We start from the raw sequence: 26,260 nt of genomic DNA on the forward strand, positions 1-26,260 counted from the left end.
AGAGTAGAGAGGTAAGTGGTAGTGCTTGGTAAAAGTGCGCACTGAACTCCAAGTTGCAGCCTCTAAAATGTCTTTGGTTGGTACTCCTCTGAGGAAGGCTGCTGAAGTGGCTGCTGCTCTGGTTGAATGTGGCCTAATGCCCTTAGGCACTGATTTACCATGTTGTGCATAGCAGAAATGAATGCAGTGACCTATCCATTTTGAAATAGTCTGCTTAGAGATAGCTTTTCCTTGTGATCCTGCAGCATATGCCACTAAGAGCTGCTCAGTCTTTCTGAAAGCTTTAGTTCTGTCCAAGTAGAAGTGTAGCTGCCTGTGTATGTCCAAAGAATGTAGGAGTCTCTCACCCTTATTCTGTGGGTTTGGATAAAAAGTAGGCAAATGAATGGTTTGGTTAAGGGCCACACTGGACACTACCTTAGGCATAAATGTTGGGTTCGTCCTCAGAGAAACCCTGTCTGGATGGAAAATGATAAAAGGTTCCACAGCCTGTAACTCTGAGACTCGTCTTGCAGAGGTTATTGCTAGGAGCAGTGCTGTTTTCCATGATAAAAACTTTATCTCAGCTGTATTGGCTGGCTCAAATGGCGGCAGTGTGAGTTTTTCCAAGACATAGTTAAGGTCCCATGCAGGTATTGGTGCTCTCCTTGGGGGTCTTAAATTTTTGGCCCCTCTGAGGTATTGCTTTAGCAATGGATGAGATAAAAGAGGTGGTTCCATATTGCAATGAGCTGAAATGGCAGAGGCATGGATTTTAATTGATGAAAAGGATAGGCCTTTGTCCAGCATCTCAGTTAGATATTGCAAAATCTGAGGAATATTTGGTACCACCGTGTTAATTCCTTGTGCCTGGTTCCAAACGCAAAATCTCTTCCATTTTTCTGCATAAGATTTTCTGGTACTGGGCCTCCTGGCCTCCAAAATAACATCCATCACTGCTTTAGAGAGAGGTGTGTTCTGAATGGCTACATTATCTGCCATTTTGCCAGATTTAGGGTCCTGAGTTGGCTGTGCAGGATCCGATTGTTTTGTTGGGTCAGTAAGTGAGGAATTAGAGGTAATGTCCAGGCTGGGCCTTGAGACAAGCTCTTTAGGATTGGGTACCAGTGCTGACGGGGCCAGTCTGGGGCAATCAGAATCATTTTTGGCTTCTCTTGTCTGACCTTTAGGAGTACCTTGGAGGGGGGAGGCAGAGGAGGAAAGGCATAAACTGTTAGGGTTTCCCAGTTGAATGATAGAGCATCCACTTTCCATGCTTGCTTGTGATAAGTTCTCGTGCAGAACCTCTGTAGTTGGCAGTTGTGGGGGGAGGCAAATAGATCTATGTCTGGGCATCCCCATTCCTTTGTTATCATGCTGAAGACTTGGGGATCCAGTTTCCACTCATGGGGATCCGTAAGGTTTGTGCTTAATTCGTCTGTCAGAGTATTTATCTCAGGAATTGTGCTTGCAGGTGTACTTGATAAGTCAATGCTGTGTCCCACAAAGTCATGGCTTGTCTGCAGAGGGGGTAGGAATGTGCGCCTCCCTGCTTGTTTATGTACCACATGACTGTAGTATTGTCCGTCCTTATCAGTAATTTTCCTGGATGAAGTAGATCCTTGAAAGCTGTCAGGGCATTCTGAACAGCTAGCATCTCTTTTTGATTGATATGAAGATGCCTTTGGCTTGTGGGCAATGTGCCCTGAATACATTTTCCTGCCATGTGGGCTCCCCAGGCATAATCTGATGCATCTGTTGTTATTGACTGTCTGGCCGTGGGTTGGTTGAATGGCTGTCCCTTGTTGTGGTGACAGGCCTGTGCCCACCATCGAAACTCCTGTTGCAGGCAAGGAAGAGGGTAATTAATGTTTCCAGGCTGTGGCAATGTTGAGTCCAAACACTTTTTAGAGACCATTGTATTTTCCTCATATGCAGTCTGGCATATGGAATTAGTAGAATGCAGGATGCCATGAAGCCTGAAGCCTGCAGAATTTTTCTTGCAGATAACTGGGTCTTTGTTGCCAACATTTTGAAGTAAGAAGTCAGTTGCCTTTGTTTGTCTGGCGTGAGATAAGCCATCTGGGCAATTGTATTTAAGCTTGCACCCAGGAATATTATCTCTTGAGAGGGTACTAGTTTTGATTTCTTTTTGTTTACTGTGTACCCTAGGCAAATTAATAATCTTTTTACAAACGCCAGATGTTTTAGTAAAATGTCCTTGTTCTCTGCTTGAATAAGGCAGTCGTCCAAATAAGAATATATATGAATTCCTCTTTGTCTGCAAAATGCAATTACTGGTGCCAGGCATTTTGTGAAGACCCTGAGCGCAGTAGATAAGCCAAAGGGCAGTGCAGAGAATTGGTAGTGCATTGAGCCAGCTAGGAATCTGAGGTATCTTCTGCAAGATTGTCTGATTGGTACATGCAGGTATGCCTCTTTTAGGTCCAAAGTTACAAGCCAAGCCTTCTTGCCCAGCATGGGCAGAAGCTGCTGCAGGGTCAACATTTCGAATTTTGGAACGTCCAGAAAAGTATTTAGGATAGACAGGTCCAGTATTGGTCTCCAGGCTTTGTCCTTTCTGGGTACCAAGAAAAGTCTTGAGTAAAATCCTTGTCCCTGCTCTTGCTGTGGTACTTGCTGAATGGCCCTCATGTCCATGAGGGATGAAACTTGTTTTTGCGCCTCTGCCCACTGATTGCAGGTCTGCCATACCTTTTGCCCTTGGCACGGTGTGAAAGTGGAACCTGTAGCCCTGGGACACTATATTCAAGACCCATTTGTCCTGGGTGATCCTGTGCCAATTCTGAGAAAAAAGTGCTAGTTTCCCCCCAAGGGGGCTGCCAAAGAATAAGTGCTTGGTGCTGGCAGAGGAAAGTCATTGGGACTGTTTCCTGTATGGCTGTGATTTGTCTTCTCCGCTTTTGGAGGTAGAAGCGCCCCACTGTTTAGGCCTGTATGAGCCCTGGGGCTGGGGTCTGCCTCTGGGGTGTCTGTATCTGCCTCTTTGTGGCCTGTCTGACACTGGAAAGGACCAATTCTTTGTAGACCAGTTCCTGCTAAATCTGGGTGGCTGTACCTGTAAGAAATCCTTTACTGTTTGTATAGATTTCGCTTTGTCCTCCATTTTCTTCAACACCTCCTCTGCTTTAACACCAAATAAAGTATCATGCTGTAATGGAGCATCTAATAATTTTGCTTTAACATGATCAGGCAGATTCTGTTCCTTTAACCAAGCATGCCTCCTAATGACAGAACCCGTAACTGCGGCCCTGCAAGAGCCCTCCAGAGAATCAAAACCACATTGCAATGTATGCTTTCCCACTTGTTCAGTTACATGCAATAAATCCTGCATTTCCTTATTTTCTGCACAATCAGAATTAGTCAACATTTTCTGTTTAAGCAGCGACATTAAGTATTGCTGATATTTAAGCATATGAAATTGACAGTTTAATGGCCTCACAGCCAAAGTAGTAGAAGTGTAAACCTTTTCCCCCCATCTGTCTAGTGCCCTTGAATCCCTATCAGGGGGAATAGGATTTTTTGCAGTGGAAGCCTTGACCCCTTTGGGACTCTGAGAAATGGTTTCTGGGTCAGCAGAAGGGTTTTTATAAAGAAATTTATGTGAATCTGGAACCCTGTAGTATCTGTCTGGTTTAACAGGGGCAGGAGGTAAAGAGTCAGGAGAAAGGCCGGACTCTGAAAATACATTATCCACAATGTCTAACACAGGGGGAATAGCAAGAGGCCTGTGCTGAGGTAGTAAAAGCAAATCTCTAAGCCTTTTCTTAGATTCTGAGTAGTCTTGGCTCTTCCAGTGGAAGTGCCCCCTCATGGTATGCAGGCTTTCCCCAAAAGAATAATCCTCATAAGGAGAGGCTGAAGGGATAGATTCTTCAGCATCAGAATCCTCATAGGGAGGAAGAGAGCATTCCTGCTCAGAGGAGGAGTCAGAGGAAAAGGAAACCTGATCTGAAGATTCATATTCTGTCTCTTGCCTAGGCGTCTTATCAGGAGGGGGATGGGAACCCCTGATCAAGGCAATTAGGTCTTCGGCCATTTTGAGCATCTGTTTTTTAGGCATGGAAGTCTGTCCAGGAGAAAGCTGTACTTGTTTCTTTGTCTCTACAGCTGCATTAGTCTTTGCCTTTGAAGCTGTGGTTGGCTTAACATATAACTGTGTAGGTCTGAAAACACCCTCAGAAGCCGATGCCTGTTCAGCGGCTCCAGTCCCATCTGAGGGAATAGTTTCCGAGTGTCCAATACCTTGAGTATCCAGAGGCCTAGTTGGCTCCACGTGGGAGTCGGCAACGGCCTGTGGCTCTGAGGCGGGCGTCAGGGGCTGCGAAAGTGCCTCACTGAGAACCGGCGACTGGCTTAGCGGTAGCCTCGTTGTTGGTTATGGACCTCGGATGCCTGTCCTTTTCTTTTTCCCTGCGCTTTTTGTAAACTTCGGTCGTCGGCTGTTCCGACGGCATTATATAATTGAATCTTCAGCCAAAGTAATGAAAGGCAAAATCGTACTGACTCTTAATAGTGCGTTGGTTAAATCTAGAGTAAAACCGACAGCAAGCAACGTTGTGATCAGGGCCTAGGCAAGGAATACAGTAAGAATGAAAATCCTTATGAGGTATTTGCTTCCCACAAGAAATACAATTGTTAACTTTTTCTGACATCGATCTGGAGCAAGAAAAACGTTTCCCCAATGGGGTACTTAGTTTTAATGAAGACTTCGGATCGGAAATTCATCTTTGAAAATCTCAGGAGTCGGCCGACTGGCACTTGCGAACTGCTTTTGCTTCGGGCACCGCGCGGCAAGAAAGACTGAAGAAAATGCCATCGGCTGCATCTTTTATACCCCTGGCGCACTGACGTCAGGGAAGAGGCGACAGCAACTGACGCCGGACCAAGACTTTGGAATTCAGGCCGACTGCAGGTAGCCTGCCAGCAGGATAACCCAAGTGTAATGACTGCAACAGTGAAACACAATGAAAATCTACATATTTCTTGGCATTAAGCTTGAGCCCATGGCTCTGGCACCAAGCATCTGTTTATGTAAGGCCCTTATGTAGAATATCCACATCATCTGGGGATTTAATAATGGCTCACAGTTTGCAGTCATCTGCGAACTTTGCTAGCCAGAGTCCCTTAGTGTTGGTCTGTACTTCAGAGAAGTAGATGCCAAACAAGAGCGGTCCCAGGACTGAACCCTGAGGTACTCCACTTGTCACTTGTCTGGAGCTGGATTTGGAGTCAGCTACTTTTACAGTCTGGATTCTGTCAGTAAGCCAGTTGGCAACCCATCGAGTAACGTAGGGATTTATGCCCAGCTTAGTAAGTTTATCTATGATTCCAGAGTGGGGGATGGTGTCGAAGGCCTTGGCAAGGTCCAGATAGGCTGTGTGGACCGCCTTACCCTCGTCCACTGCTCTGGAGACTGATTCAAAGAAGTCAATCAGGTTCAGGAGACAAGATTGGCCCTTCTTAAACCTAAACTGGGTGGGTTCCAGTGTTTGAAGGTTGCCAATGTCTTTGTTTATAAGTTCCATGATAATGTGTTCCAAGCCCTTGCAGATCAGGCTTGTCAGACTGATGAGACGGTAGTTCCCCGGATCCAAGGTGGACCCCCCCCCCTTGTGGAGTGGGATAATTGTAGCTGTGCGCCACTCAGTGGGCACGAAGCCTGAGGTGAGGCTATGATTAAACATGACACTTAGGTGAGGTGCCAGCTCATTTTGTAGTTCACAGCCCAGGATGTCATCTGGTCCCATGGATGCTGTATTCTTAGCTTTGGAGAGTGCAGTTTCTACCTGTGTGGCCGTGATTACCAGAATATGGCAATGTTTTGGTATTGAGATGGGCCCTTTAGGGGGTGAGGGGGGAGTGAAGTTGGCACTAAATCAATCTGCCAGGATATTGGCAATATCCTTGGTATCAGTATATTTAATGCCATTCTGTTGTAGCTTAGAGCATACCCAAGCATTGCCATTTAGATTCTTGGCATAACTATAGAATGCCTTGTGGCTGTCTATGGAATCTTTGGCAATTTTATTTTCTTAACTAGCTTTGGAGGATTTTATGAGGGATCTCAACTTCTTACTGAGGCTGGTAAGGGAGTTTTTTTGCATCCTGGGATTTTCTTCTTTTCTGCAACAGTTTCTTTCTTCTGTTGTATAGTTTGTTTATGGCAGGGGACCAGCAGATTGGCTTCCTTTTTTTTAGAGGAGAGCGTCTTGGTTCCATTTGGGATGGCACGATTCATGCATGAGTGGATGTGCTCATACAGTGCCTTAGTGTAGGATTCAGCAGTCGAACTTTCAGCTCTCGTCTGCATGGGTGTTATGAAGTTTGTCACTTCTGACTTGAGTAGCATGAAGTTGGCTTTGGAGAAGTTTTTTTACGGAGGTTTCCTTACTGGGGGGGGTGGGATGTGGCTGTCAGGGGTGATTGCTTATGATCAGACCTGTCCAATGATGGGGTGACCACTGGTGTGGAACATCTATCTCGAATGTTGGTAATGACCAGGTCTAGGATGCTGGAGTCCCTGGTGGGACAATGGATTAGTTGATCCAGGGCATTGGAATTTATGAATTCCAAGAACCGTTGGGAAAAGGTGTTAGTACCAGAGTAGTTTTCCCAGTTAATGGCAGGGTAGTTGAAATCACCCAGTATTAGGGTGTTTGGTTGTATCTTAATATTTTCCAGTATGTTTAGAAAGGTGTAGTGAGAATCTTGGGGCATGGTGGGGGATCTGTAGCAAGCTACAATTTGGATTGCAGTCTTACCTAGTGTTAGTTGCACCTGGAGAATTTCAGATGCATTGTGTTGGGCAACTAGCCTGGAGGTGTGAATATCCTTGGTGAATATGGCCATTCCCCCACCTTTAGTGTTTCAATCTTGGTTTGGTGGCCAAAAAGTGTGGCAAGAGTTGTAGCCTGGTATTGCAGGGGTGCTCTCTAGAGCCTTGAACCAGGTCTCAGTTACTGCACAGATATCGATGTTCTCCATTTTCAGGAGTGCCTTGAGAGAGTGCATTTTGAGGTTTAGACTTCTAGCATTGAGTAGCATTACCTTCAGATTTTGCATGCTTGTATCTGTTACGGTGGTGGTGTTGTCATTTGAACCTTGCCTAAAAAAGGCACTATGGGGTGGCAAGAGCTTTAGTCAGTAACCCGAATCCCATATTTTCGCAGTTCTTGTACTAAATTTGAAGTGTACTATTTTCACATTTCACAGTTGAATCTTGAGCAATAATTTCATATTTTCATATCCCTCCTGCCCCATTCCTCACTCTACTCACTGCTAGATTTCCAGCTAATCCCTGCAACTCCATCTACTTCTCTTAAGTTCCCTTATAATTACTTTCTGGACAGTCACAGACATCCATTTGCTGAATCAATCCAGAAAAACTTGGTGTTAGAACCAGCACAAACAAAAACCACAAACTGACAAAATGTGCAATGCTAAGGTACAAATAATCCACTCGCAGATACTTTAAAAACAGAATCCTTTATTATCTTGAAACACCATAAACACTAAAGAAACAGCATTTTTGTCCCAGCATTAGGACTTCTTTTAGACACTAATCCAAGCTTCCCTTAATGATTTTACAATAAACTGCTAGTGACATCATATCCTCCAGTGAAACAATTGCCTACTTAATCATCAATTTAAAAATACCATTGCTAAAAAAAAAATCCCATAAAAACATATATATCAACTATCTGTAGTTAACAAAATATCCTATCCAGTACACCTACTTTAAAACTATACAATATATAATACTGTGAAAAAAGATAAAAGTGGAGAATAATAGAAATAGTAATACACCATCATGGATGTAAAAACTGTGCCTTGTAAAAAAAAAAAATGCAGCTATATATTTTTCTTTGTATCAAAGACTACGTAAATAGAAGTGTACCCTGTACCCTGTGTGTTTTTAAAAGGTCACTTAAAAACAATTGCCCATTATTGGCAAGAGCAGACTAAGGATAGTTACACAGTACGATTTAATGTTTATGATGAGCATATTAGGCAGAAAGGATATACCTTTACAAACAAACATTTTAAGATTTTCAATTACAGTGGGTTTGGAAGTTAAAAAAATATTTTCAATTGTTTATGAAAGGTTTCATATTCATTCCAGACAAAGTACTGATTGATTTGAAACTATTTATTAGAAAGAAGAACCTTGAACAGTTTTTTCCAGATTGTGGGGGACAGAAAAGGTCAACAAACTTAAGAAAAATGTATATTTAATCCCCCTACATCCACAACACACAGGCTTTTAAAACTGTAGTTGAAAAAGAACTCGGAGATGAAATTAAGCACAATAAAATATATCCCAGCCTCCCTATGAAGAAAGAGTATTGCTAGAAGAATAAGGAAGAACAAAAATATATGAATTATGAGACCTAAAAAAAATGTAACAAACTGCAGCAACAAAGCAAAGACTCCGTATAGGAAAACGTAGAGCAAATATAGATAATAGATCCAAACTGGAGTCACCACATGGAAGAGCCAAGTAGATGAAAAAACGTCTTTTATTGTTCCATAAAAACACAAGCGCTTTCACGTAGATAAACTACGCTTCTTCAGGTGTAAATAACATGAACTAAACAAACTGCTTTTATACATAGCCTTTCGGCGCGAAAATCAAGATACAAAGCATCAATTAACCAATAATTTAGTTAGCTCTTGTTATACTTAAATCGGCAATGACCAATATTCAAACATAAAAAATAAAAAATAGAAAATATGACTGAACATCTTATAAAAACAGACATATAAAAAATTCCATTATTTACAGTGCTGTAAGCAATTAATACTCTACTAAATTGCTTATAGGCACTGCAGCGCTTAACCGCTATGAGCCTAGTTGGCATAAAAAATATAACTGTTGCTGACTCACAGTATGTCAAATTTCCTATTAGGTTCTGCTGAATCCTTCTTTGCTGTGTCAACCTAGTTATTATTCATTCATGTGTTTAAAACAACAATAATACTGAACATTTCATATAATATTAAATATCATCAAACACAAAATTAACTAAACTGTAATACATACTCAAATGTTGCCGCTTTAAAACTTGTATATTCTCTGGCTCGGTGATTAGCTTATGTTCCACATCTAGTGGGCTATGTTAAGCATAAGAAGCACTATTTCAAGCTCCATGGAAACAGTAAACTAAAGACATAAACATGTCATCATAATTCTTAAGCTTAATAATACTAAAACTGTCCTTCCACATCTTTTCTCTTCTAAATCAGAGAATGCCAATATGTATAATGAGAAATGAAGAATCAAAAAAAGTTTTTCATCAGGAATGCGGGCCAAACATGTATTATACTTTTCTAAGCCTTAAAGAAGTAATCGGTGTGTTACTAACTATGCAGCTAGCTCATATTAAGACAAATGCATAAAAGCCAGATGGAAGTTCCGTTCTTAAAATACTTCATACATAGTGTAATATGATATATCAGATTGCTCTACTAGTATACTTAACAAGATATTGAACTAGATTACTTGCAATGACACATTGCAGAACTTTAAAATGCAATCGGCAGCTAAAGGGCTGTGATATTTCTTCAAGCCTTAAGGAAATAATCAGTGTGTTCCTAACTGTGCAACTAGCTCACTTTAAAACAAATGCACAAAAGCCAGATGGAAGTTCCGATCTTAAAATACTTTATATATAGTATAATAAAATATATCGAATTACTCATCTAATGTGCTTAATAAGATATTGAACTAAATTATTTGCAATAACACGTTGCAAAACTTTAAAATGTAATCGACAGCTAAGGGGCTGCGATAAACGTGAAAAAATGCAATATATAAAAAACCCATATGCACAACGAGCAATATAAGAAAAAAGCAAATGCCAAATTCCAATAGATTTCCGTGTAATCAAATATCCTTATCTTTTCTATTCTAAGTCTTGGAATATTTAAAGTTCCCCATAAGCAGTCCTTCAAATAAAAGCCATTATTGTATATGGGCTGTATGAAAAGGCATGGAAGGAACGATGAATAAGCACTAACCATGTAGCTGTTTAGGTGTTCACTAGGGATTTCAGAATGATAAATTCCGAATCTGCTGTATGAAGCAGCTTATTCAATAAATTGCATTTATTTACTCGATTATTCCACTCTACAATAAGGTGAACGTGATTGGTTAGCGACATCCCAACGCAACCCAAAAAACATATATGTATTGCTACAAATATAACTAGAGCAAGATGTTGTTATAATATATAAACCATATGTTTTCTCCTAGATCAAAAATAGACTTCAGAGTTCCCTTGTTCCAAAAATTCAGTGTAATTCAAAGAATGCAGTAAATTACTTACTTAAAAAGAAAACATGTTTTTATAACTATCTATAAAATTATAATATTTTTCTATAACAACTGGATCAACTATAAATTTATCAAATTTGCATATAAATACTATATAGTTAAATATTTATAACCATTTAATCAAAAAAATATATACAAGGTTAAATACAAGCAGAATAGTGTACTAAGGACTAGTATGACAATTATAACCCTAAAATATAAAATAATATACTAAATTTGTATAAGTGTAAATACTTAATACTCTAAAGTCCTCATTTATAAATATGATCTAATATGACAATTAATAAATCCAAGAACAGCTAAGATTGGGAAGAACTCCATCCTTTTTAATATTTCTTCCTGTTGTTCAAAACTGGCTTAACAGATACAGATTGGTTAATCCCAGGAAATATGTGTGCTTTTAGAGTTAAAATCCATTTCAACTCCCTGATGGCTAACTGGTTATTGTTATCTCCTTCTCTAGGATTCAAAGGTAACTTCTCTAACACTTTAAAGCCAAAACTATGGGTATTATGTTTTATAATGTGTTTGGCTAAAGCATTAGTATCTTTCTCTTTTCTGATATCGTAACAATGGTTGTAAACCCTATCGCGAAGCCGTCTTTTAGTTAATCCGACGTAAAACACGTCACAATAATTACACGTGGCCAAATATATCAAATTACTGCTATTACAATCACTGAAAAATCTAGGTATGAAGGTAAATATACCTTCTGGATGTACAAAACTAATGTGTTTGGATATGTATGGACACATAGAACAGCCACCACAGGAAAAAGTACCAAACGTATCATAATGTACTTTACTATATAGGGAAGTATGTTCTAAACAGAGAATTTCTTTCAGACTCTGAGAGGTTCTATAACTGAACCTAGGGAATTCACCCACTATGGTTTTAGTAAAGGGATCTGTAACCAAAACATTCCAATTCCTGATAATAATCTTATTTAAGTTAAAACTGTCACTAGTGAACTTGGTGACATAACTCAATTTATCAGTGAAACTCTCTTTAGATGTAAAATGTTTCTTATAACCAGTAGTGTTCCTGATTACAGCAGTATCACCAGGGTTGGATAACTTATTGGAAACTTCTTGTTTACAGTCTGTGAACATCCTAGAGGGATCTCCTCTTTCTCTAAACAAAACCTCTAATGTACTAAGTTCCCTGTCCAAGGTGTCACTATATTTACATATTTTGAAAATTCTATGTAGTTGGCTAGATATTATCCCTTTAAAGGTATGTCTTGGGTGCATGCTGCTAAAATGTAGCAGCGTATTTCTCCATGTTGATTTCCTATATAAAGATGTGACAATCCTTTCATCTCTAAATTGTAGTTGTAAGTCAAGAAAATGTATCTGATTATAAGATGTCTCCACAGTAAACCTCAAAAAAGAGGAGGTGGTTTCTAGATCATTGACAAATTTGATACATTCTGTCTCAGTGCCCTCCCACACAAAAAGGACATCATCCACAAATCTCTTATAGATCCTGATCTTTTTAAAATCTGGATGTTTAAATAGATGTTCCTGTTCCCAGTTGTATACCACAAGATTGGCATAACTATTTGCACAGGGGGTGCCCATGGCAACCCCCCATTTTTGCAAATAGAGTTGGTTCTGATATAGGAAAACATTGTTGTTAAGTATTAGATCTAGGAGATAATTAATAAGAATTTTCCTGTTGTTACTATAATCAGACAAAGTAACTAATACCTCATCTATCGCTTGAAGTCCCTGATCATTGGGGATACAAGTAAAAAGATTTTTAACATCCATTGTCACTAGTAACAATCGTATCTCCTTACTACTGAGCTCAAGATCTTTTAAGGAATCTATTAGTTGGTATGAATCATTGAGAATATGTGGAATACGGTCCACTAATGGTCTGAGGATACTCTCTGCAAAAGAGGAGATGGTACATGTTACCCAATTGTCACTAGAGACTATAGGTCTCATTGGTATAGGTCTAAGGCCCTTGTGTATCTTAGGTAGGCCTTTAATCAGGGGGGTGGTGGGAAATTCTATGAAAAAATATTCATACAGTTCACAGCTGATCTGTCCCCCTAACAAAAGATCATAAAGATCAGCATGTACAGTTTTAATAATCTTCTGATATATTATAGTACTAATCTTCTCATATACATTATCTTCTGATAAAAGATTAGTCATAGTGAGACCATAGTCTAAGGAATTCATTATGACTACGGCTCCACCCTTATCTGCTGGTTTAACAATGATGTCAGTATTTCTCTTTAATGTTAGTAAAGAATCTTGTTCTGCTTTGGTCATATTAAAAAAGCAGCATCTCTTCTTATGATGAACAAACCAATCATAAAAATCAGTTTCACACATTCTCAAAAAGCTCTCAACATTGTGTGGCATACTAGGTATAAAGCTGCTTTTAGCTCAAAAAAATTTTTTTACCTCATTTGTTTTGAGTGCACTGTTGTTCTTGAACAGGATCTTAAGAGAAACATTACGACAAAACAATCTTAAATCCACCAGCACCTCATTGAGGGAACTGATTTGAGAGGGTACAAAATTAAGGCCTTTTTCTAAGAGGGAAATGTATGAGTCAGATAAAGTATATGCAGAAACATTATATATTAGAGAGTTCAGTTTCTCTGTTTCCTTGTTGCGGTATATCTTTCTCCAGATCCTTTTCTTTTTCTGGGTCCTCTGCTGTGAGAACGACCTCTCCATCCCAACTGTTGCTTTACTGGAAACGGTAAAAAAGTATTTGTTGCAGGTGCAGAATCCTTGGGTTTAGCTCCTGCTAAAAGGAAAGCTGAGGCTGCTTGTTGGTTGGGCGGAGGTGTGCCACTAGAACAGTTAAAATCGTTCGAAGCTGCTAAGGAATGAGAGGATTGAATATTAGGTGCCACTATATTATTCCTATGAACACTGGTCATGGGTACTGATGGTAACAGGTCTGAAGGAACTGTATTCAAAGTCACATTAACGGGAGATTCTGAAACAATGTTATTATCTGGAATGTTCATTCTAGATGCTCCTTGTGAGTGAGAATTCCTACTCCTAGGCCAAAGGAAAATTTGACCTGTAGCAAAGTCATTAGCATCTCTCAGAATTTTTCTCTGTTTTACCAATTTTAAACGTTCACTAAAAGAGTGTACTTGAGTCCAAATGTTGTCAAGCCTCTTAGCAAAATAATCTGTAGAAAAGCTATCTAGAATGGCTTTATGTTGTGCCTCTACCTTCTTCCTTAGGTCCGATTCTAGTGGGGCAAAGTATTCAAGTAGCAAGTTGATGTAATTAAACCCAAGTTGTATATGTAAATCTTGCCATTTCCTCAAAAGTACAGGGTGGGAATCACCATAGGAAGGCATACAAAAAACACGCATGCCCCTGGGTATAATTTTAAAATTAATACATGCCTCTAGGTGCAGTCTCTGCCACGCATACCTCTGTAGCTGATACAGGTCATCTTGAAACAGTCTGGTTAGTTTATTAAATTCAGTAACAGTCTCACCATTAGTGGGTTGTAAGGCAACATTAGCTGGATTATTCAATTCCAGAGTCAATAAAGGATTCTCAGTATTGTACTTAATAATATCCCAAGCTGTTGGAGCAGGTGTCCTCGTCTCTGGAATAAAATCTAATTCGATATCCGTTTGTTCCATGAGTCAAAATTGCTGACAGCACCAAAACGGAAAGAAAAAAAATGTAACAAACTGCAGCAACAAAGCAAAGACTCCGTATAGGAAAACGTAGAGCAAATGTAGATAATAGATCCAAACTGGAGTCACCACATGGAAGAGCCAAGTAGATGAAAAAACGTCTTTTATTGTTCCATAAAAACACAAGCGCTTTCACATAGATAAACTACGCTACTTCAGGTGTAAATAACATGAACTAAACAAACTGCTTTTATACATAGCCTTTCGGCGCGAAAATCAAGATACAAAGCATCAATTAACCAATAATTTAGTTAGCTCTTGTTATACTTAAATTGGCAATGACCAATATTCAAACATAAAAAATAAAAAATAGAAAATATGACTGAACATCTTATAAAAACAGACATATAAAAAATTCCATTATTTACAGTGCTGTAAGCAATTAATACTCTACTAAATTGCTTATAGGCACTGCAGCGCTTAACCGCTATGAGCCTAGTTGGCATAAAAAATATAACTGCTGTTTTAACTTAAATAAGATTATTATCTGGAATTGGAATGTTTTGGTTACAGATCCCTTTACTAAAACCATAGTGGGTGAATTCCCTAGGTTCAGTTATAGAACCTCTCAGAGTCTGAAAGAAATTCTCTGTTTAGAACATACTTCCCTATATAGTAAAGTACATTATGATAAGTTTGGTACTTTTTCCTGTGGTGGCTGTTCTATGTGTCCATACATATCCAAACACATTAGTTTTGTACATCCAGAAGGTATATTTACCTTCATACCTAGATTTTTCAGTGATTGTAATAGCAGTAATTTGATATATTTGGCCACGTGTAATTATTGTGACGTGTTTTACGTCGGATTAACTAAAAGACGGCTTCGCGATAGGGTTTACAACCATTGTTACGATATCAGAAAAGAGAAAGATACTAATGCTTTAGCCAAACACATTATAGAACATAATACCCATAGTTTTGGCTTTAAAGTGTTAGAGAAGTTACCTTTGAATCCTAGAGAAGGAGATAACAATAATCAGTTAGCCATCAGGGAGTTGAAATGGATTTTAACTCTAAAAGCACACATATTTCCTGGGATTAACCAATCTGTATCTGTTAAGCCAGTTTTGAACAACAGGAAGAAATATTAATAAGGATGGAGTTCTTCCCAATCTTAGCTGTTCTTGGATTTATTAATTGTCATATTAGATCATATTTATAAATGAGGACTTTAGAGTATTAAGTATTTACACTTATACAAATTTAGTATATTATTTTATATTTTAGGGTTATAATTGTCATACTAGTCCTTAGTACACTATTCTGCTTGTATTTAACCTTGTATATATTTTTTTGATTAAATGGTTATAAATATTTAACTATATAGTATTTATATGCAAATTTGATAACTTAATAGTTGATCCAGTTGTTATAGAAAAATATTATAATTTTATAGATAGTTATAAAAACATGTTTTCTTTTTAAGTAAGTAATTTATTGCATTCTTTGAATTACACTGAATTTTTGGAACAAGGGAACTCTGAAGTCTATTTTTGATCTAGGAGAAAAATATGGTTTTATTATTTATAACACATCTCTTGCCTAGTTATATTTGTAGCAATACATATATGTTTTTCTTATTGTAGAGTGGAATAATCGAGTAAATAAATGCAATTTATTGAATAAGCGAATTTATCATTCTGAAATCCTAGTGAACACCTAAACAACTACATGGTGGTTAGTGCTCATCATCGCCTCCTTCATGCTTTCATACACATACACATATATAATGATATTTTTTATTTTTGAAGGGACTGCTTGGGGAACTTTAAATATTCCAAGACTTAGAATAGAAAAGATAAGGATATTTGATTAATTTAGTTCAATATCTTATTAAGCACATTAGATGGAACTTCCATCTGGCTTTTGTGCATTTGTTTTAAAGTGAGCTAGTTGCAACACACTGATTATTTCCTTGCTTGAAGAAATATCTTTAAAGTTCTGCAATGTGTCATTGCAAGTAATCTAGTTCAATATCTTTACTAGTAGAGCAATCTGATATATCATATTACACTATGTATGAAGTATTTTAAGAACGGAACTTCCATCTGGCTTTTATGCATTTGTCTTAATATGAGCTAGCTGCATAGTTAGTAACACACTGATTACTTCTTTAAGGCTTAGAAAAGTATAATACATGTTTGGCCCGCATTCCTGATGAAAAACTTTTTTTGATTCTTCATTTCTCATTATACATATTGGCATTCTCTGATTTAGAAGAGAAAAGATGTGGAAGGACAGTTTTAGTATTATTAAGCTTAAGAATTATATGACATGTTTATGTCTTTAGTTTACTGTTTCCATGGAGCTTGAAATAGTGCCGAGCCAGAGAATATACAAGTTTTTTTGTGTTTGATGATATTTAATATTATATGAAATGTTCAGTATTATTGTTGTTTTAAACACATGAATGAATAATAACTAGGTTGACACAGCAAAGAAGGATTCAGCAGAAGAACCTAATAGGAAATTTGACATACCGTCAGCAATATTTTATATTTTTTATGCCAACTAGGCTCTCATAGCGTTAGCGCTGCAGTGCCTATTAAGCAATTTAGTATTGTACATTAATTGCTTATGTAAACAATGGAATTTTTTTTTTACATGTCTGTTTTATAAGATGTTCAGTCATATTTTCTTTTATGTTTGAATATTGGTCATTGCCGATTTAAAGTATACAAGAGCTAACTAAATTATTGGTTAATTGATGCTTTGTATCTTGATTTTCCAGTTTGTTTAGTTCATGTTATTTACACTGAAAGAAGCGAGTTTATCTACGTGAAAAGCTTATTGTGTTTTTAAAACAATAAAAGACGTTTTTTTCTCTATCTTCTTCCATCCATGTGGGTGACTCAGTTTCTATTATCTATAATTATGAGACCTAGCAAGGGGGATGTGATCGTGATTATGGACACCATGTTATATTTGGGCAAAATGATGGACATTCTAATTGATGAGGAAAAATATTCTCGGGTACTGAGAAATGAAATAAATGTTGCATACTCAAAAAATAGATTATTTTCTGAATGGTTTGCTTGCAGAAGAAATTATTGATTTAAAAACCTGTAATTACTTAAGGATTAATAAGCCTGTGATACCTTCCATTTTTGTCATCCCTAAACTCCATAAAATTATTTTGGATGCTCCTTTAAGACCAGTAGTGGCTGCTTATGGGTCCAAAACATGCACCTATTGGCTAAGCTTATTGACCAAAAATTAAAAACGTTATGGAGTGATAAAGTTTACATGTTAAAGGAATCTTGGGATTTTTTGAAGGAAGTCTATACGTTTGTATGATTAAAACCTTAAGTTTGTGATTACATCAATATAACAGATTTGTTTTCAGTGATACCACATGACATTGGTTTGGAATGGCTTGAGGCAGCCCTAGGTGAACATGGATTAAATTTTAAGGAATTTAGATTGCTCTTAGAACTGATAGAAACGGTATTGAAAATGTTCTACATTTTCAAGGTGATTATTATAAACAGAAAAACTGGGTGGCAATGGGGATTTCATGTGGCACCACTTATGCAAACCTAGATGTCCTTCTATTCTTATGTTGCAGTATTCTTACTGTGGGATCCTCCACCTCAGCTGACTGGAACGCTGGCTACACATAAGCTTAAGCCTGGTTGCTGTTGATGCATGGGACGTCACACATATGGCCATAAACCAGGGGCCTTAAATGTGGCATCTGCACACATATACCTCAGAACTTTTCTGCCGCAGTAGAAAGTCAGATCGACCGCATCGCTCCTTCATCAAAACATCTAAAGCCAAGTACCCCGTTGGGAATTTCTTACTTGTGTTTCTTGCTTGAGCTTGTTTAGCTTGTTTATTAGCTGATGTCCGCTAAGAAAGGTAAATGCGATGCAGGCGTCAAATTCTGAATAAGAGTTTCACGGCCTACTATCTCTACCTCTCCATCGTCGGATGCCCTGCCAGCTGCTGATATAGGAGTTGAAGGACATCCGTAAGAGCTGTCCACTTCTACGGCTCCCCTCAAGAAAGCCATTTCTGAAGTGACGGCCAGCACGTCCGTGGAGATAACTCAGACGTTGGTTAGTTCCGAAGTTGAGGGGGAACCAGGCTCCAACAGACGTCTTTCTGGATGGCAGGAATCAGAGACCCCTTCCTCTGGTCAGGCCCCAGAATCTAGGCCTTCTGTTTCTCCCAAAGCTACACCACTAAAAAGAATGCAAAAAACTAAACATTTGTCTTCTCCTCCTGAAAGTCACCCAGACTGGCAGTCCTTCACACAGTCCTTGATGCAGGCCTTCATGGCCCTTAGGCCTACAGCTTCCTCAGCCCCCTATATTCCAGTGCTCAGCCCTAGGCCTGCTTCTGCTACTTCAGTTCTGCTGCCCTCCTTTACCCAGGATGAAGAGGAAGAGGCCCTCTCCTCTTCCTCAGAGGAATCCATCATTTACTCATCTCAAATAGCCTCACCCCTAGAATATTACTCCCTGGATGAGGATTCCATTGAAGGAGACTTCCCTCCAGAGGACATCACATTTGGTGACACTATCACTAAGATGAAAGAATATTTTAAATGGGATACTGCCCAAATGACATAAACCCAAAAAAAGATGCTTTGAATTGCTGCAAGTTGAATCCCCCTCCCCATCTACCATTCTTCTAGTGATCCCTGCATACCTTGATGCTTTTGCTTCATGCTCTAAGAACCCTGACTCTCAGCCACCTACTCCAAAGAGATCAGACCACTTCTACAATGTGCCTGATGACCAAATATTCTTTATAAAACCACCCCTGGCAGACCCTGCTGTGATAGCTGTGTCACCAGGTAAACAATCCAGATTAATTCCTTCTTCACCTCTTTAACCCTCTGATAAAGAGAGTAAAATTATGTATAGGCTGGACAAAAAGACTTACACCTCTTTCACCCCAGCCTTCAGAGCAATCAACTATCAAACCCATATGATTAAATATGCCTTGGGCTTGGTATCCCAAACTACTACTCTTCTGTCCTCCCTGCCTGACTCTCCTAACAAGACCGAAGTGGCATCTAAGCTATCTCTGGCATCCCAGTTATGATGCAGCAGAGGACTCTGCTAGATCAGCTGCTACTGCACCTGTACTCCGCAGACACTCCTGGCTAAGACTCTAGCCATTGCCCAGATAAGATTTAAATCATCTAAATCCTGGGCTCCTGGATTAGAATCTCTGTTGAGTGAAAAAGTCTGCAAACTTGTTCAAGACTTTACAAACAAAGAGAGAAAGACAAGAAGCTATTACAAAATATCACCTACACCCTAAGTACTATAGAATATGAAAATTACCCTTCCAAAACTTCTATGTTAGAAAGACCCTTCTGCAACAAACCAAAGATAGAAAAGGGCAACTATTTGCAAACCTTCTTTTCTCAGCTCATCTCATCTCAGCTAAAAAGACTGTCATAATAAATAATCTCTGACTGCTGCCCACCTCATGTGTTTGACTGTCCTGTCTCAATCTCACTGTTGTCTACACCACTCTGCCTCAGACCACTAGGGGTACAAGGTAGACTTACCCTGGGCGCAGGAAGACCCACCCTAGAGGTATCCACAAACCCATAATTTCACCCTATTCCCAAAAAATATCCTTTTCTTTATTCCGGACCACAGAACCTGTTACAGGACCAACCAAGATAAGAACCGTTCCCTCTCAGACAAGAAGGACTGCCCTTTAGGACAGATTTTTCCTTCTACCACAACTTCAGTCCTAAACCTTTTACCAAAAAGTCCAATCTTCAGAATGCTGTCCCTTCACTTTCTGCTCCCCTGTTTTTCTTACTGCATTCCCCTTGGCTACTTTGTCCACCAAGGAGTACATTGGCATTATTGGCTACACCCAACACTGCATGGCTTACCTGCGTTTTACCAAGGAGCTTACAGATTTTCAATCATTTTTAATTTACTTTGGTTTTGGTTTCAATTTACTGCCTTGGTCTTGGTTTATCCCCACATGCATAACGTTCTGGGATCAGGGGCATCATAGGGCATCTTCTGGGGCGATATTTCTATATTCTCATAATAAAGAAACCCTCAAAAAACCAGCAAAAATTACAGATTTATTCCTACAAAACAGGGGATGGGCCTCCTAGACCTCTGCAGTCACTCCCCACCCCAGAACAGACTCCACCCTCCTGGGTTGGGGGATTCAGATAGACCTAATGAAAGCCTTTTGCTTCCGACAAGAACGTCTCCCTGACTAATCATTTCCAGGACCTCAATAGACCTAATCCCAGCTATCTACCGAGGCAGTTTGTGGCTTTATCTGTGTCTAAGTGGCAGCCACCATTCCTATAGCCACCATTCCTATGATACCATAGCCATGAAGCTTCTGCAGTGTCTGCAGTGGTAGCTCATTCCACAGCTATCCTCTAAGGAATACCAAATACCAGCTGCACTTCCTCCTAACCTTGCTCTGAGACTGGGGAGTAAGCCATCCAACAGGTTCAGCTGAATCCAGGGACCTCCCCTCCTCCCCAGACAAGCTCAGCATATGCACACACAGCAGATGCTTGGATGCTGGGCTGGAGTGCTACTAAAGGGCTCAAATTAGGTACACAGATACCCTCAGCACCCCCTGCAAAAAAACACATCTGCTTCTCAGGCACTTTACTTTGGAAATGGAAGGGATCAGGTCAGGGGCCTTCTGCTGAGGCTATAGTGGAAAGGACTTTCATCAGGGGCTAGGGGGGCCCTAGTAGACCTATCTCCTGGAATGCCCCCTGGACCCCACTATACATACCTTCATTTGCCTGGAACCATCCAATCAGTCAAACCCACTGCAAGCATTGCAAACTGCCAATCCTCCAGAATCGCTTGGAATCCTCCACACCCAGGTTTCTTCTTCCTAAGCTGGTACTCTGCAACTTGCCAGACTGCAGTGTGAGAACAAGTAAGAAGACTGCATTGTGTAAAGTCAAGATTTTTAACCATAGATTCCTTCACCTCCATGTTTGCATGTCCTCCTCTACCTCCCTGTTCCTCTGTTACTGAACTGATGTCTTCCTAACCTTCTGCACTTCCCCCTCTTCTCACAAAACTGAGCAGGGGACATCTTTTAACATTCACCAGTCTGTCTGACTGGACTGTTCATCTCTGAGGCTACTACTGTCTCACTGGCACATCAGTTCTGAGGTAGTAATGGTTTGCAGACATCACATCAATGCAGACCAGGCTTAAGCTGCGTGTCATCCCACATCCTTGTAGCAGGCTTAAAGGACTAGCATTGGGCAGATGTTAGGGTTGCCTGGTGGAGGCAGACAGTAGGGGTAAAATTAATGTTTTAAGGACCTCTATGGTTATGGTACATGGAAGCACAACTATTGACAAATCATGTTTTTACAAAAAGCTTATAAATCCTTTATTATTGAAACATTAGAACCTTAAGGGTTTATTACCTAGATGACTTCTATACAAATTAAATGGCTACATGACTAACTCACTTTTATTTTAAAAATACATTGGAGTAGTTTAATTGTTTAAAAAACTTGGGTTAACTAGAGGACACAAATTATTTGAAGCTAACATTTAATTACCATATTTATTAGATGATAGTATTTTCCTTAAATCATTAGTATTTTATACAACTATATTTCATCTTTCAGAAGTGTATCTGCTACTAGTGTCCATCCATCATTTCTAGAAGGGTGATGATCAAAGCCAGTTTATAAAATGGTGAGAGTGGTATCTGAGAACGTGGAGTTTGGTGAGTGTGAACTGTGAGAGAGAGTAAAGAAAAGAAGAAAATATCCTAACTTGAGAAATTTAAGAAAAGAAAGAAACCAGAGAAAATAGTGTCACGAAAAATGGTAGATGATATTGTACAGTGTTGAATTTTTAAGGTTGGAAAGAAGGGATTAGTTGGCAACTAAGAGAAACAAATTATGAATTATAATTGAGTTGAAGGAATTAGAATTATAATATTAATTGAACTTGAAATATACCTTTATTGTTAGAAATTATTGACGGATTGTGGATTAAAAAAAAAATTATTAAATATTAAAAACAATTAAATATAAAACAAGAAAGGGTATAAAATGTTTAAAAACCCAATTAAACTAATATATACATTGTTATAATATATAATAAAAGAAAGGTGGGAACATACAAATGTGGGGCATGTGCTCATTGTAACTAACACGACATAGTGATATATATTACAAGTAGGGATAGACTTTTGTATTGTAGAGGAGGCAATATTCTAATTACAACACCTAGACTGTATAAGAAAGACTGAATGAATGCTGCAAAAAGAAACTACCTTCTATGTTTAAACATAAAGAAGAAAGATGGAATAAGCGGGTCTTGTTTAACATAACATGCTTATAGGGGTGCATGTTTTTTATTTTATTGGTAGACTAAGTAAACCCCACCCTCCCACAGGGGAATTTTAGACAAGATGGGAATGGACAGGGAGGGTTACTGGCAGTTTGGTGCTGGAAGCAAATAAATTTCCAGGTTGAATGGTTGTATTTCTCTGGTTCAATTACTCAGTTAACCGGAATAGATTGTGACCACAAAATTCACATGGAAAGATATGTAGTTTTACTTCCCACAATATTTACTTCCCTGGACCCCTGTCTAGCAGGGCAACTGATGTGATCCCCGGGGTGAATTACCTATCTCCCATCCAATCGCCAAAGTTCCTTTTGAAGAGGGCCAAGGAGGCGCTCTGCTTGACATGTATGGGCAGTCTATTCCAGAGTATGGGGAGTCTCTGGGTCAGGAACCTATCCCTCCAGCATGTTTTGTTCGTTGTCATGACAAGGTTTAGATCCCTGGATCATCTGGCTCTGAGGGACTGGGATTTCTTTAAGTGGTGCATATCCAACAGCTCAGGGTTTGACATGGCCTTGTATGTTAAGCAGGGATCGCCTCTGAGTAGACGATATGCCACAGAGTACAGCTGGAGTTTTTTTAGATGGTCAATATAGGGCATCTGATTTAGGCCTGTGATTCTTTTAGTGAGGTATTTCTGCGGCCTTTTCAGCTGTTGCAGATGTCTTGTGAAGTACATACCAAACGGGGCGTTGTTCTCTATAATGGGTCTAATGAAGGATGAGTACAGTGGGACAATGACCTCCATTTTCTGGATGAAAAGCCCTTAGTGATGAGGTGTGCCACATAGAAAGATTTCCTGACTGTTGTGGCGATGTGGTTATCAAAGGTGAGGCCACTGTCCACCTGTGTCACTAAGTCTCTCATCACACTTTCAGTGTTAAGTGTACTGCCACCTATGTGGTAATTCATGGGTACATGGTTCTTCTCAAAGGGGATAACTATACATTTCTTGGCATTAAGCTTGAGCCCATGGCTCTGGCACCAAGCATCTGTTTCTGTAAGGCCATTTTGTAGAATATCCACATAATTTGGGGATTCAATAATGGCTCCCAGTTTGCAGTCATCTGTGAACTTTGTTAGCCAGAGTCCCTTAGTGTTGGCCTATACTTCAGAGAAGTAGATGCCAAACAAGAGTGGTCCCAGGACTGAACCCTGAAGTACTCCATTTGTCACTTGTCTGGAGCTGGATTTGGAGTCGGCTACTTTTACAGTCTGGGTTCTGTCTGTAAGCCAGTTGGCAACCCATTGAGTGATGTAGGGATTTATGCCCAGCTTAGTAAGTTTATCTATGATTCCAGAGTGGGGGATGGTGTCGAAGGCCTTGGCGAGGTCCAGATAGGCTGTGTGGACCGCCTTACTCTCGTCCACAGCTCTGGAGACTGACTCGAAGAAGTCAATCAGGTTCAGGAGACAAGATCGGCCCTTCACGAACCCAAACTGGGTGGGGTCCAGTGTTTGAAGGTTGCCAATGTCTTTGTTTATAAGTTCCATGATAATGCGTTCCATGCCCTTGCAGATCAGGCTCAACAGACTGATAGGATGGTAGTTACTGGGATCCAAGGAGGATCCCCCTTGTAGAGTAGGATAACTGTAGCTGTGCGCCACTCAGTGGGCATGAAGCCTGACGTGAGGCTATGATTAAACATGACATTAGGTGAGGTGCCAGTTCATTTTGTAGTTTTTGGAGGGTTTCCCATGGGTTGATAGTTAGGGGCTATTTGATATTTCTTTTTTATTGCTGTTGTATTGTTTTTAACTGTTTTTTTACTACATTTATTTATTTATGCAAATCAGTGTTATGAGCCCTTGCATATTTATGGTTATATGTACATATTTATATGTTGATGGACAGATGCTAAAAGTTATGTGAACTTTTAATAAACACACATGGTATCCTTCTCTTTAAGTAGTCTTTGATACAAAGAAAATATATAGGTGCATTTTTCTCACAAGGCACAGTTTTTACATCCACGTTATTTGGTGTATTACTATTTCTATTATTCTCCATTTTTATATTTTTTTCACAGTGTTTATATATTCTGTATTTTAAAGTGGGTGTACTGGATAGAATGTTTTATTGACTACAGATAGCTGAAATACATATACATATATATATATACATATATATATATATATATATATATATAATTATTATTTTTTTTAAATGGGATTTTTTAGCAGTGGTATTTTTAAACTGATGATTATGCGGTCAGTTGTTTAACTGTAGGATATGACATCACTAGCACTTTATTATAAAATCATTAAGGGAAGCTTGGATCGGTATCTGAGGAAGTCCTAATGCTGGAATGAAAATGCTGTTGTTTCTTTAGCATTTATAGTGCTTCAAGATAAGAGTCTGTTTTTAACATACCTGTAAGCAGATTATTTGTCCCTTAGTGCACATTTTTCAGTTTATCCTTTTGCTGGGTGGACTACTCAAAGAGTCAGCCTTGTGGTAGAATTCATAACAGCTTAGGAGTGAGATCTCTGTGGGGAGCAAGGTACAGGGCAACAGGAACTGTCATGTAGTCGTGCCAGATTCCCTAACAGAACAAACGCTATACAATTATGTTAGCACAGCTGGTGCATGCATTCACCTGTCAGGCACAGGATGCAGTGTCACCCCCACCCCCCTTTAAGCTAAAATTAACCTGTGAGGCTCCTGATCTTCACCAGAGGTAGCTTCTGCAGCAAACACTGTCTATCTTACCCCACCACTAAGATGGATGAGTGGGCCACCAACCACTTTATCCTAGTCTTCTGACTGATCTGACTGGCATCTCATATCCATTGCCAAATTTGTAATGCCAGCAGCACACACAGACAACTTCATGAATGATACTGTAGTTGTGATCACTATATTTAAACTTATATGATTACGATAAGTATTACACAACTGCACTTTATAGTGAAAACTCTCACACAACTGTGCTTTCATTCTCATTGCATAGGTACTTGGTTCCTTTCCTACTTACAAGCCTGTTGCAAGGTCTGATTAAGGATGCTGTACTAGGAGGCTGAGGAGCCCACTTGAGACTGTCCATGGTGCAAGGCATTAGATCTTCCTGGACAGAGGGTTGGTGCTGCTTGCATTTCAGGCTGTGGAGTGAGAGTTTAAGACCCAGCACCCTTTTGCTCTCATTGGACAACTAACTTGTCACACAGTATTCGAACAGACAAGATGGCATCTACTCATACCTCCTATCCGGAGAGGCAGTGCAGGTTTGACATGGCCATTCACAGCCTAGTTGGGGGGGAATATGTTAGCAAATTCCCTCAGTTGCAGTCCCAATTCTCTCCTGGGACTAAATATGAGGAAAACCTGCTTAACAAAGATCTTTTAGACATGTAGCACACCATAGGTCAGCCATTTTTCATTTCTAAGGAGAATGTGATGGCTCTGTCACTCTGCTGTTTTAAATTTAACAGAGCAAGAGAAAGTTGGCAGTGGATGCCTTCTGTCTTCAAATGACAGGGAAATTTGTGCACTGGTTTCTACATTTTCATCTGATGCTGAACTTGCTAGCAAAACTCAGAAATATTAAAAGTTGTACTTGTCATTTCTAGATAACTGATGAGGTTGTAGTTTCAGTGCAGCACTTTATCCCAGTGCAAGGCAGAAGGGTCCTGCTAATGTGGAGTGATAGCCTGGTCCATTTTCAGGCCTGGCTTCTCTATTAGAGACCCTATCCCACGGGACCATCCAGCAGTGGTTTCAGAGGCTCTAGATGCTATTAAAATACTTCCACTTACCAAACATACTCTACTAAGTGGAAAGGGTTTTCCTTTGGGGCTGAGATGTGCTGCCACTCCCAGTCGGTGAGTTTACACATTGTTCTTCCCATACTGAACACCTGTTTGACTTTT

General features: G+C 39.4%; 1 protein-coding gene across 2 annotated transcripts in view; it reads right to left on the reverse strand.

Annotated features, from left to right (window-relative positions):
* TMEM43 (transmembrane protein 43) overlaps positions 1 to 26,260 on the reverse strand; it is an 881,455-nt gene that overhangs the window by 133,434 nt on the left and 721,761 nt on the right. The gene's annotated exons all lie outside the window — the stretch shown is intronic.

This window comes from Protopterus annectens, chromosome 7.part1, assembly GCF_019279795.1.
Source record: "Protopterus annectens isolate FY-2018-M chromosome 7.part1, PAN1.0, whole genome shotgun sequence".
NCBI lineage: Eukaryota > Metazoa > Chordata > Ceratodontiformes > Protopteridae > Protopterus > Protopterus annectens.